General features: G+C 40.2%; 1 protein-coding gene across 5 annotated transcripts in view; it reads left to right on the top strand.

Annotated features, from left to right (window-relative positions):
- Positions 1-14,393, top strand: part of fmnl3 (formin-like 3) — a 47,901-nt gene that overhangs the window by 5,555 nt on the left and 27,953 nt on the right. The gene's annotated exons all lie outside the window — the stretch shown is intronic.

Genomic DNA, 14,393 nt, shown 5'->3' with positions numbered 1-14,393 from the left:
ACCATTAAGTTGTAGCAAATGTTGGGAAAACTACAGATGAGAAAGTGAAGTCAGTGGTAGTAAAATCAGACATGCTGACAATGTGGCTTCAGTGACGTGTCTGACATCACTGTTTCTTGATGGCTGAAATCTAAAGAAAGCTGCAGCGTCTGATAGATGCCAGTCAAGTGGAACTAATGGAGTCAAGCTGTGCGATGTGTTTATTGGACATAAAACCTAAATCATTTTCATTTGTTTAATGGCGGTCGCAGTTTATTTATGTGCCTAGTATGTCTACCACTCCCTTTCTCACAGGAATCATCTTTTCTAAAAAGAGAAAAATGTGTTTGTTGCGTCATTTAAGTTGGAAGAGTGCGTACATCTGGCTCAGCCACCCACCACTGTGGCCCAGGAAGAGGGGGATTATGGGAGTTGAGTGCACACAGTTAACTTGGTTTAAGAGCAGCAGAGGAGGTGGGGGGTTCGGCACAAGGCCGTCCACCTGGCTCTCTACACCCTCAGGCTACAATTCCCCAATCTGGTGCAGGCTTTATGGCGAGTTTTAGTGCTTCTCCTCCTCTCTCCTTGTTGTTATTTTGGAAAGCAAAGGTCAAGTTAAAGACCATGACTGAGCAGATATAACATGTCCACAGATATTGACATTTTGTGAAATATGCTGAATTGTTTGCAGTTAGATGACAAGATCAATGCCACACTCATATCATGGAAGTCAGAATTTCCAATGTCCAGTTGGAAATTTCAACTGGAATGTCCCCTGAAGTCAGATATTTTACTCAGAAAGTCAGATAAACTTCACCAACCCTGACCTCAAAATCCAATATGACTGCTCTGAGCATCAACACTAGTAAAACCTGAAGTAATATACTGTTTATGAGCACTTCTGTCACGTTTTTGTCTCATTAAAAGAGTAGTACATAGTATTGCCTAGGTTCTATTTGTGGAAATATTGCTATGGTGTTCATGTGCGCAAAATATAGCAGAATATGTTGTTATCAACTGGTATTGCTAACAATAGCTAACTTGGCTAGCACTGGTACTGTTTGCAACATCTTGGTTTTTCAACTTGTTGTACTGGAATGCAGTCAACGCGTGTGTGACATCATTACTTGTTGGGAAGAATGCTAGCTTACAGATAATTTTTAGCAAGAGATTTGTTCTTTTTCGACTCTCCAGCCTCAGAAACAGCAACTAGCAAGTTGTTTGTTCATGTCACGAAAGTGTGTGTAAATCTGGATGTATCCATTTATGCAAATAACCTGCATGTGTTTTCCATTTATATGCATATGTAAGTGTTTTTTGGTGCGTGCATTTGTGCGTGTCAGTGGGGGTTTGCACGTTTCTCCAATGCAGCTGCACCAAGGCTGTAGGTTGGAGAAGTGGTTTCCTCCTCAATACAATGGGGACTCTGTCAGTCAGTGTTGTTTTAGAAAGGGGGCCTCATCCCCTGGTGCCCTTTGTGCTGCTACACTCTTTTTACGCGGACGCTCAGAAGAACTGCTGTAAGCCCATTTAAAGAGCCAGTTACCTCTCCTACACTAGTGACATGATGTAATTGTTTCCCAGGCCTTCCTCGAATGACATACAGTAGTCTTTCTTCTTATTTCTCAATACTTCTACTTCTGCATTTTTACAGTAATGCTTCAAGTGAATGAAGTCATGTTGAGAATCAAAAGGGAACTTTTTAAGACGTCAGTGGTTGTCATGTGAATGCTACGTGTCTTTTGTCTGTCTTTTGGTTGTAGTTTTTATTCCTCTTTATTTTATTATCACCATTTCCTCCTCCGTCCAACATAAACCTTCACCTAGAAGTTAAATCTGTGGAAGTTAATTTGATTCAGACTCTTATTTCTACACAGCTCAGGCTCAGATTTGTTGCCCTTTCTCTCTGGCTGACCTTCATCTTTTTAACTGGGCAGAGTGTCAAACGGTCTGCCCAGCATGAGTTATTGAGGCATTCATGTACCTGCATTCCTGACATTCCCTGTTCATATCATCTGTTGGCTGGGGCTTCCCTGGGCCCTGCTCGGACGCACGGAGGAGAACAAACAGGATGTTCACCACAGGAATGAAAGAGTACCTCTGATTCATGACCAATTGTAGTATTTATTTATAACCCAGTCCTAACGTCGCTTATATCCTTGTTTGTGTTCACATTTCCTAGATACAGTATAAAACAAATAAATAGGACAATATAGTTATCAGGTGGGATTGCTTGAATGGTTTTATCTTGCTGTTGTTTTAGAATACAAAAACGCCCTAGATAAGCTCACATAAACAAGTGCGCATTTCGAGTTCGCTCACGTTTGAAGCTTGAGGAACATCTGGCTTCAGAGGGAGAAATTTTCGTCTTTATCTTTTGTTCGACTTACAGAACCCTGTGATGATAACAGTCTCTAGCTTGAACCCAGCCATCACTGCTGTCGATCACTGGTATGTCACCGGGTAAATAAACGGAAATTAACAGTAAATTGGTTCTGGGAGGCGGTTCTTGATTTATCAACCGAAAACCAACTTCCTGTTGCTTTGACTGGCTGTGGAATGTCCATGTGGTATTTAGTTGTAAAGAAGGGACTTCAAGGAAAGTTATTTCTCTCAACAGAGTGACTCAGAGGTCACACAGTAGAAGATGTGAGTTCATGGGAGAGGAGAGGAGGCTCCAGAGTGCATTCAGGAGAAGCAGGAGAAGGGAAGGTTGTGGACTGGCAGGAGGGCAGAGGCTAAAGGAGTCTTAAGAGCCTCACGTCACAGCTGTAAACTGTGTTGCTCCTAAAGTCCAGATTTAATGGGGATTTAACACTCAATGATTTAAGCTGTGACACCACTTAAGTTTCAGCCATTAGGATGACTTTGAGTTGTGACCGTTTGTCATCATCATTCATTTTTATTTTGAGTCATTTATCAGGCAGAAACCCCCTCAAATTCACTGGTTTCTGCTTCTCAAACTTGAAGATTAGCTGCTGTTTTCTGTTTTGTTTCAGTGTAAATACAATATCTTTGAGTTATAGACTCTTGGACTGATAAAACTAACTGCCTAAAGATGTCACCTTGGACTGTGGGAAACTGCGCTAGACACTTTTCACTATTGAAATGGACATGAACTCTGAGCAGCACATTACACGGTGGTGGGCAACATATATGTTGAAATTACGTGCTGGTAACACAAAAACAATGCCAATGCAAAGTCAATGTGCATCTTTTGCCACGGTAGAGACATTTAAATTAAGTATAAAGAGCAAGAGAGTTCACGTAAGGCAGGCAGGAGAGGTGGTGGATGGGTCACACATGTGAAACCAAAAGTCAACACAGTTACGTGACTTTACAGACTTTACGTAACTACGGATAATACTTCATGTAGGTACTTCACGTATACACAGATTTCATTAGTTTACATCACTTGTCCCGTACTTAGCCTAGTTATTTTAACCGAAACCACAGTTTTTTCCCAAACTTGACCAAGTAGTTTTTGTTCTCTAAACCTAACATAACTAAGCTGTGACTGTTTCACAACGTTACCCACGTTGTTTTTTCATGTTGCCATTACGTAATTTAACACATTTCGTACCCACCACCATATAATGCGTTGCCACTTTGAACTTTGGGTCTAGTGATATGAAATTTTCTCAGTTTTCTGTCATTTTATTGAGTAAACATTTCCCTTTTAACTGGGAACAGTTATCAACAGATTTGTTGATAGGCTCTATTTATAGCCCAGATCTAAAGCTTACTATAAAACTGCATTATTAAGAAGAGTTAAAGTTGCGTATTGGTGAAGGGTTGAGAAATGGAAGGCAATTTATGTTAACTACTTGGATCAGTTGTGTTTCATTGTTTTCCTGCTTCCTGCTTTAACCTTCACATGTCAAGAATGTGGTTTGATCACTGACTCTTTGGTTGGCTGTAAGTGAGGCGTTGCTTTACCTGTTATGCTTATACCTTAATAAATAAGCTCTTAACTGAGTCTGTTTGCTTTGTAAATAGGGACCAGCATCAGGAGGAGAGGACAGGGAGGAGCACTGATCCTCATGAAAACTTCACTTCTCCGCCTGCTAGGAAAAACATGTTGTCCTCTCTGCTTTCTGTCCCTCCCACCTTCAGTCTCTGTCTCTGGTAGCGTCTGCTTTGTTGGCCTCTCGGTCTTCCAGCATCTTTGTGCAGGGACTCATGCTTTGTTGTGATTGCCTGGTTCGGGTTACCTCGCAAAAGAGCGATAGGATGATCGGATGTCTTCTCGGAGAAAGGGTGGGCAGTGTTTTCTCACACTCTGCTCTGTCACTTTCAATTCAACGAGGCGTAACTTGGAGCTCGAAAAACACCTACAATTCATTCATACACACATGAACTCAGTGTAGGAGTGGATGTGCAGAAAAGCACACAGGCTCGTATCACATGTAACAGCGACGAGAGAAACCTGACATAACTCGGGGCAGTTTTTGATTTCCTGAAGAGTTCAGGAAGTCCCTGCAGCCCTGTGACGACAGCCTCTCATCCTGTCTCCTCTCATTGTGTTCCAGTACCAAGGAAATAGGAGGAATCCAAACAATAGCACTGACAGCAACGCTCATTAATGAAAAGCTGGTGTAATGGTGTGATTCACACTCTACCGTGAGTGATGTCATTTAATAAGGTCATCTGGCCTGTTTAGCCCCACCTCATAGAGTCATCAGTGTACTTGACGTGTACAGTACGACAGACAGACGCCCAGAAGTTGGTTCTGTATTTAGCCTTCCTGCCCGTCATTGCGTTGGCGAGGGTGTAGACAGTTTTATCTCTCATCTGTTCTTTTTTTCCCCTAGAGGATACATTTATCTTGAACTATATCCAGCCATCTCTGGTATAAGAACTGGTACATCACTTTCTGTTCTCATTGTGAGGGCCTGAAATATGCTTAAAGAAAACATAGTCATGCCAGGTCCCATATTCATAGTGTTTTCTTTGCCTCCTTATTGGCTCTACTTCCTGACAGGCATCAGTGGTCTGGCTTTTTCCAACCTCTTCAGACAGTTCCCTTCATTAAAGAGCTACTGGTCTTATCTTCCCTCTTATTGGCTGTTCCAGTATTTTCCTTTGTTACTGGATGATTGAAATATGCTCAGAAATGTGTTGCTTTTGCATACATAGTTGAGATGCTTTGAAACAATATGCCAGTGCTTTTATTTGGATTAAGAAAAAAAAGCCAGACAAGAATTTTTCTCTGATATTATTAATGATAATATTCACAGACCGCACAGTCTGTTTACCACTTTGCTATTCTTAAAAAGTATAATTCAGACCAGATATGTGAGTGTTATCCTGGACACAGATTTTTTTCTAGCTCAATAATATTTTTCAGTGTCAGCCTTTTCTCATACAGGAAGAGTCACAGGATTAATGCCCAAACAGGATCTGAAAATAGCTGTTCCATGCTTTTATTTCTTGTAGGTTGGGAAGAGTTTGTTTTCAGGCTTCACCTCCTAAAGATTTAACAAAATCTCTCCAATCTCCAAACTGGTAACTAATTTTATAACGAATGCTACTCATCTACACATCAATTGATGAGTTAGGACCAACATTATTTTAGTGTATGGTGACACTGTTATTATTATAATTTAGAGCTTTAAAGGAATGTTTTGACATTTTGGGAAATACGCTTATTCGTTTTCTTCGGAGTTAGATTTAGGGCTGGGTATTGGTACTCTTTCCCTTGAAGGTATCAACCAAAATAACGCAATATCAAGTAGTATCAAAAAGTCTCCAGTGATTACTTGATACCCGATGATCCTGGACTGTCCATACATCAACAAACTTTCTGTTGCTGCTGTCTCTGGAGGTTGTCTTTGGAGGTCCTCTCTTCTGATAAACAGTCAATACAACGTCTGCCTGGTTAGCACGAGCTAACACAGCAGCAGCAGAGCCCTAACATCCGACACCGAGCCATATAATGGTCCCAGCAAACTCATACTATGAGTTTGTTGGGACATTATATGGCATTATATGGCTGTTTCTGTGTCAGTGACACAGAAACAACTCGACTCTGCAGTGAGACCTGTTCTAACCATTAGGTAAGGTTAGCTGTATGATGCTAACAGTTAGCCCTGTCATTGTGTGTGTGGCTGGGTGGACTCTCGCAAATCCTTCAGCAGCAGCTACAACCCATACAGTCTGTGGTGTGGTGAAGTCAAGGGTGGTGTGTTTGGCAGAGTTGGCAGCTCAGCATGCTGAGCAAGTGGCAACCTCTGGGGCTGAAAGATGCAGCCAACACAGAAGTGCCAAAATGTGCAGTTCCTTAAATGGCCACTTGAGGCTGGCTTCAGTAGCCAGTCAATCCCCGTAGACACCCATGTTAAAATGCCTGACATTACAGCAGAAATAAACATGTTTGCCGTCTGGTACAGAAAACAGTTTTAGTCTGTACAGCTAATTTCCCCCTTCATGACAACTGTACAGGGAGTGTTTTTTTTTTTTATATAACTCACCATTTACGTTTTATTAAGGCTTAAAGTTACGCATAATAAAGGGCGGGCTGCTTTGTGTGACAGGTTGTCTGCCGATAGTGTCCTCAGGTTCTCACTCAGATCCACCCCTTGCTCCGCCATATCTCCAGCCTCTTGCCCTAATATGGTCACCTCTGGCTCCAAAACACCAAGATAGCGATGACCGACATGCCGAACTCAAGGCTTTAAAAGGGAGTCCACAAATCAGTGGGTGATGTTACGTAGCTACGTCCATTATTTTTACAGTCTATAGTGCTGAGATGCCACCAATATCACTGTAAGGGTACTGGCATTGTATCTAGTATCCTTATTTTTTAGCTACAGCCAGCAGGTAAGCTTTGCTTAGCATAGCTAGCTTCATATTTCGTGTAGGCTACAGACATGAGGGTTTTTATCAGTCTTCTCATTTAATGCTGTGTTCCTTTTACCTCAGAAGTCGGACATTGGAGCTGGTAAGGATGTCACTAAATTTACTGCCTTCCAATACAACAAGTAAAAAAAACAAGACAATACTAGTCACACAGTCAGGTTGGCCGTTGTTAGCAATACCAGCTGACAACCATGTATAATGCTGTATTTTGCAAATTCAAACACTGTAGCAAGTTGGACAGTAGCCTACCGTGGGTATGACTGAATTAATGATACAAAAATAGGACAGAAGTGCTACTAAACTACAGTTTTTACTAGCAGCAGCCATCTTGGATTTTCAGGTCTGTTTTGGGGTAGTCTGGGGCCGTTTAGTGGCCGTTTTGGTAAGGAACCAGAACTAGGGCGAGAGAGACAGAATCCAGAATTCAATGGATGCGCCTTTCCATCAAAATAAAAGCACCAAGCTAATAAAAATGCGGTGAAACTTTTTAATTTAAAGAATATAATTTACAAGAAAAGTCCCAAGCCATTAAGTTAACCTTTTTCTTTTATTGTAAATCGATGGTGCGCCAGAATTTAAAGTTTTACTTTGGTGAATGTGGTGAATTCCGGATCCGCTCTTTAGACCGGAACCAGAATCCAGACAAAATTCAGAATGAATGGAAACCAGGCTCTTCCCCGTACGTGAAGAGCCTGGTGACGCAAGGCTAGTGTTGGGGAGGTTATTCTGACACTCCGCTTTGAAAATCGGACTTCAGGGGGCGTTCCAGTTGAAATGTCTGACCTGGAAGTCTGAAATGCAACTTGCCAAGTTTAAAATGTCCCCAAATTTTAAACTATTCCTTCAATTGTCAGATTTCAAATGTTACTGTAGTTTTCTCGTATTGGTCTTTAGTTACTTTGTACTGGTTGTCTAAAACACAATCTGTGACGCACCTTGAATTGCCATTGTGTAAGAAATGTGCCGTACATGAACAACTAAATTACCTGGCCTTGTCTTGGGTGTGTGTATTAAGCACAATGCATTGTTGTGTGCAGCTGTGTTGGTTATGTTGGCTTACAGTTTAGTCATTGGGTGTGAATAATTATACAAACATCAATTCGGCGCACATTAAGAGAAAAGTAAAGCCTGCACGCTTACTCCATGCCACACAAGTTTAATAAAGACAACGTTTCAATCCTTCTGGGATCTTCATCAGGTAAAAAATGACTAAGACCTGATGAAGATCCAAGTAGGCTTACACTTCAGTCATGCCATAGGTATTTTCTTCTTAGACCCCACCCTGATGAGCAGACACTCAGACTTGTTGGGGGCAAACAGGGCTGTCTGGGCCTCAATATCTGAACTGCCACTGGCTCTGTCCAGCATCCTGAGCTTTTTAGCCGCCCACTCCTTTCCCTCTGAGCTGATGACAACTGTGTCTGGCCTGTGTAAACCTATCAAAGTAGATAAAAACACAAACTCTGTGTCTCTAACCCCACTGATAGAGCACAGAAGGCAAAATCACACTGAATGCATCTGCTCAGTAGGCCACTTACAGGGTGTTTCAGTCTAGAAATTAGATTTACATGGGATATGACAAGGCACAATACCTTTTTTATTATTGTGTCTTGCATGCAGCTAGCTAGCCCAGCTCACATGGGCTTACAATTAACCACAGACTCATGAGCTAGATTGAGAGTGCTGCACATCAGGGCTCCATGATATGGGGAAAATTTGCAATAAGCATAACGTTGAATATTTTTATGATGATATTACTTGCGATAAATAAATAGGTATTAAATTATTATAGGTATTATGTCCTCAGGTCTGCCTTTATGCTGCCTCCAGTATAGTAGAAAAAATATGACAAACTACTTGTTGAATTTGAAAAATGAAAGGAAATTCTTTCTAAATTAAAAATTGAACTAAAGACAATAGGCACAAAGTAAAAAAGCAGAATTAAAATGCAGTTTTCACTGATACTCTCATACAAACAACTCAAAAAATCCCTGAGTATAATATCGTAGTCCACGGCAATATGTTTATCGTGCAAGTGGACATCTCAATGACAATAAAAACAGGATAATTTGCTGTCCTACTGCACATACATTTTCAAATAACACCACGAAAAAGGAGGATATTCAATTAAATTCTTTTTTCACAATCATCATCATTGTCAGACCTTCACTGATAATAACATGTACCGAATAATACAGAGTAAATACTGGTCAGATACTCAATTTTTGTCCTTGTCGTTCAGGCTTAAACAAATCAAAATAAAAAAATATCAGTCTCTGATCACCTGTACAACAAAATATTTCATGTTTTTTCATGGCAATTTCCCATCCTTTAAATATCATAAAACAGAGCTACCTGTCTTAACCAAAGAGCTCTTGCTGGAAAACCTCCCGTTGCATGCCCAGTAGCAACCTATGCAACATACAACAATACATAGAAAAACAGATAAAAGAAATTCTGCTGGCAGGGCTCTGAAATCAGGAGTAATTTAGTCTGTCTTATCCTGACTGAAAGTGTGAAGCTGTGAAAAAGATCAAGGGGGAAACATCCTGTTATTCTTTCCCATTTGTTTCTCCGGGTCTCAAGTCATAAGTTCAACTCAAGGCTGATTGTAAATCAGCGTGGATTAGGAAGCTGTCCGGTTGAGGGCAGATGGAGTTGCCCTGTTGACTCTGGTGTTTGAGGTGACCATGGGCTCTGCAGCATCCCCCCTCGGCTGTGGGGGTCTATGCGTGACCTGAGCGCTCTGCTGGGTCCCTGATGGCTCTCTTGGACTCTCCATGCCTTCTTAACCGGCAACCTGACCCCACTCAACTACTTTAACTGTTGAGGCTTTACAACCTCCGTCTTCCTTTGTCGACGGCTCAAATGTCTTTCTGTTTTAGAGGTTATGCCCTCTCTGTTGGCTGGTGTTACTCCTGTGCTTTATTCTCCTCCACAACATCCCTTTTACCTCTAAATGCTCGTCCCACTTTGATTTTGCTTAATGCTTTCTCTTTTTTAGGTCTAGTTTTACGTTATTTACACTATCAATTAAATTACTTTGTTTTAGATTGCTTGTTTTGTCCAAAACCCAAATTATTCAATTTATAATGATGTACAACAGAGAAAAACAACAAAAAATGCACATTTAAGAGGCTGAAACCAGCAAATGTTTGGTATTTTTTAAAGATTAATCACTGAATTTATATAAATGATCTTATTTCCTCCATTATGTCTTTTAACACAGCATTTATTTACTTATTTTCTGTAACTGTGATTTGTGAGATGTGAGAGATGTCTACATAAAAAGCAAAAAGACTTATAGTGTTTTGGTCTTTTAACCAGTTTAGCTAAATTTAATACAGTGGCGTTTTTCATTCTCTGTTTGGGGTCTCAGCCTCCTGCTCTGGCTCACAATGGGGACTTAATGATCAGAGAGATAGTGTTGATAATGGAACCAGTTCATCTGGTTGTGCAGTGTACTGGTGTTGTGTTTTAGCCGGAGTTTGCTCTCCACAGCACCAGGGGGCATACGCTGACCCTGCCCACCAGCCATTGTTAGCGATTTTCTATGAGGGGAAAAAAATAGCTCAAATGTCAAAGGATGGGAATGGCACAGCACCAAATCAAAACAAAGCACCACATTGAATCTTCGTCGAGCCAATCTCAGGTCAAACTGGAAAGGCCTTACTGGAGGAGAGAGTATGTGGGCAACATGGCAACATAACAAGCACCAAACATTTTTGGCATTTCTGTAGTATTTCACCCCTAACATGGGCCGGTTAATCTGAAACTGTGAAGTGCAGCTGCTCCCTCTCCCCCATCAAACTACTTCTTTTTAGCTTCTTATAAACACAGGAAGTGCAAGATGGTATCGCTGTGGGAGAAAGTGAAATGAAATTAGCTAAATTGGGTTACTTGGGTCAAATTACCCAAATCTAGTCAGAAAGGAAACATCCCCTCTGCCTTTTGCCTTGTCGCAGGAGAAACCTTTTCTCTGTCTCCTACTTTTTAAACCCGTTCTTTAACATTTGTGGCTCCGCACACATCTGCTCACAGTCCCACCTGTATTTGTTTACATTACCTGAGGCTCCAACTGACAAAGAGCAGATCCGTATTAAACATCAAAGTCTTGCGTGTGTCCTGGTGGCTCATGATGGGAGGGGACATGTTGCATTCACTGATAGTTTACTGAAATTCTGCTCTTTTCTTCACTTGTAATTCATGTTTTTATAACTGGAATTTACAAATCCAGTAACAGGCAGCAGGTTTTGACTTTATTTTGCTCCTTTTGTCTTTACTAAATGGATGAACATGTGTGTGTGTGTGACTGGTCTGCATGTTTTCCAGTACTTCAAAAAGGAACTTTCTTGCCCCACAGTTTTACTTTACTATGCATGACTGACCAAGAAAACTAAATGAGCCAGGCTTTGAGCCTGGACAGATGCTGGAAAAGATATCTGGCCTTATTTTTTCATTTACCACTCAGCTGTTTACATTGAAATTCAAGCCTATGGAACATTACCTGGAGCGTATTAAAGAGATCCAATTCGTGCAATTGGTACTATTATAAATATGCCAAAGGGTCAATGTGCTTACACTTAGGTAGACTCAGGTAAAACTTTTTAGTCCCATACTCTGTAAATGAGGGCTACAATTAATGATTATGTTCATTATAAATTATCTGGCCCTTTTTTTCTCGATTAATTGATTGGTTGTTTTGTCTCCTGGACCAAAATATTCGCCAGTTATCATTTCCCAGAGCCCAAGGTGACTTCTTTAAAAGTCTTATTTGTCTGACCAACAGTCCAAAACCAAATATATTCCATTCACAGTGATATACTACAGAGGCATAATGCATTCACTTAAGAAAAACCCAGCTTATCTGCATTAACTAGATAATCATCTTGTAAATTCTTGTTTTGTAATGTTTTTTTTGTAACAAGGTTACTATCTCATTAATTAAGATAAACAGCTCTTTTTTTTTTCTTACAAGCGATTGCATTACGCTTCCGTAATAGACTGTCATAACATCATGATATCTTCACATTTGAGAAGCTTAAACCAGAAAATATTGGGCATTTTTACTTGAAAACACATAGATGGTGTAATTTAATTAATAAGAATTAGATGAGCCCTTAATGTAGGCCTGGGCAATATGGAGAAAATCAAATATCTCTTTATGTTTGACCAAATACCTTGGTATCGATATTGAGACAATATTGTAGGGTTGACTATTGGTGCTTTCACAACGTATTTACACAATAAAATTTTTGATAAATAATCGTCAGTAATGTAGATATAATGACTAAGTGGGTAAAGCCAAATAACAGAGCAGCTAGAAGAGTCTGTTAAGTTCAGAAAATTTACATCACTTTACTGAAATACAGCCTTTAAATCCAGGAGAAAGACAACATGTACGGTATTAAGATAGACAAAATCAAAGATGATATCTATACTCGAATCTCGACATTAATATAATATTAATAGATCAACCTTAATAAATGTTTGAGAGCTCTTTGAATATGTAGATTTTTTAATATTTCTGTTTTCCAAGGATGATCACTTACTCACTGTACTAGTAAAAGTTATCAGCTCATTAAATTAGCGCTCATTAAAGTAGTGTCCAGGTACATTATTAGTGACGGACACAGATGGGAGATACTGCCCTTCACTTCCCAGTACAACTTTCCGAACGACTATGTCGTAGGTGAAATTTCTCCCAGGAGAGGCGTAGGAGGAGAGAGCAGCTTGAGGGTCAGACAAGAGAGAAATTTACTACTATAAACAGGACACATTCCTCCTGTAATTCTGGACATCTGGTATGCATGTTGCTTCTCTCTTCTCTCCTGCGTGGGATTTATAGAGCAGGTTATGTCAAAGGCCTCAACATCTCTGCTCTGCCTCCCACTTCAGTTGCAGCTTTGTAAAGTGTTGCTTTTTGTAGCTTTTCTATGACAGCCATCAGCAGTTTAAAGGGACAGTTCACCCCAAAATCATCATCTAAATTATTTTGGTGTAAGTTACTGTTTGTTGGTGATAGCAGCTGTAGAGATGTCTGCCTTCTCTCGATATAATGGAACTAGATGGCACTCAGCTTGTGGTGCTCAAAGCACCAAAGAAATACATTTGAAAAACTCAACAGCAATGTCTCTTTCCAGAAAACACGACCCTGTTACTCAAGTAATCCAGACTTTGTTGTGAGCAGTTTCATGTAGTGAACTAGGCTTTGAAGCCTCAGGATGAATTACCTACAAATATTCAAAGCTTCAAAACGTGAAGTCATTATTCATAAACACTGCTATTATTGCTACTGTGAGTCTAGAGACATCTGAGTCAGAGAGATTTGACTTCAAGAATTTTTCATTTTATTTAATTGAAATGGCTACAAAATATGCAATAATCACATCAAGTAAATTACAGCTATACCCCATAAAAATTAAATAATGTAGGATTACTATTTCTTATTTCATTGGCTATGTGGGATTTTTGGGGTAATGCCTATATGATAAAAATATATATTAAGCATTTGATCACTGATTTGGATGACTATTACGATGGCAACAGTAGATGCTTCAAAGCCTCTAAGCATTTAGAGCCGACCTAGTAGGAGCTATTTTTTAAGCGTGTATCCATTGTTAGCTCACCTAGCAAGTCTGAGCTAGCTAATGTTACAGCTTAACCAAGGAGTTAGTCATTTATGTTTACATCTCGCACTGTCATGAGCACGTTCATGCTTCCTTCTGCATGGTGATACGGTTGGCAGGTCTAGTTTGATAGAAAGAAAATAGTTTCTGCATGAAACTGCTCACAACAAGGTCTGTAGATAATCTTGAGGAACCAGGTCATGATTTCTGGAAAGAGACATTGCCGTTGAGTTTTTCTATTTTTGGAGCTTTGAGCAGCACAAGCTGAGTGAAAATGTTCACTCTGCTTGCTGTCATGTATTATATTATATTCCAGAGAGGGAAGACATCTCTGCGGCCGATATCTCCAACACTCAGGACCTCAAACTCAAAACAATCTAGACTGATAAAAAGAACTACAAGAGGAAAAATGTTTTTGATTTAGGGATGAACTGTCCCTTTAAGGATGCTACATGTGTTTTCGAGTGTGCTTTGTAATGTGTTGATGCAGAAATATGCCATTTGATGTAAAATTATTGTTCAGCTGTCGAGAAATACAAAAGCATGAATTTTATTTACCTCTGTCCTCTTCAGACAAAATGATTCATGATGTGCTGACAGAGTGAACAATGTGGTCCAGACGTGGAAAACTTGTTTTAAAATACACACACGTGATGTTCCACCCTTACCAGGGGCTGAGTGGTTGTCATGGGAACATTTATATGTCATTTTCCATTATCCAGTGGGGAAAATGTCAGTGTGAGCATCACGTCTGGCCTGGGACGGGTTAACAGGGTGCTGTGTTTTCAGATGGGGAGCTGAGTTATAGCTGCAGGTTAAAAGTCAAGCTGACAGGCCGTTTGTGGTTGGGCTGACGGGGTTCTGTTGATACGGATGTAAAATGAGAGCTCTCAGTGCAAACAATCTCTTACGTCTCTTCAAAAA

This window comes from Epinephelus lanceolatus, chromosome 8, assembly GCF_041903045.1.
Source record: "Epinephelus lanceolatus isolate andai-2023 chromosome 8, ASM4190304v1, whole genome shotgun sequence".
In the NCBI taxonomy this organism is placed as follows: domain Eukaryota; kingdom Metazoa; phylum Chordata; class Actinopteri; order Perciformes; family Serranidae; genus Epinephelus; species Epinephelus lanceolatus.
Note: the sequence above shows the minus strand (reverse complement) of the source record. Positions and strands in the feature narration are given on the sequence as shown.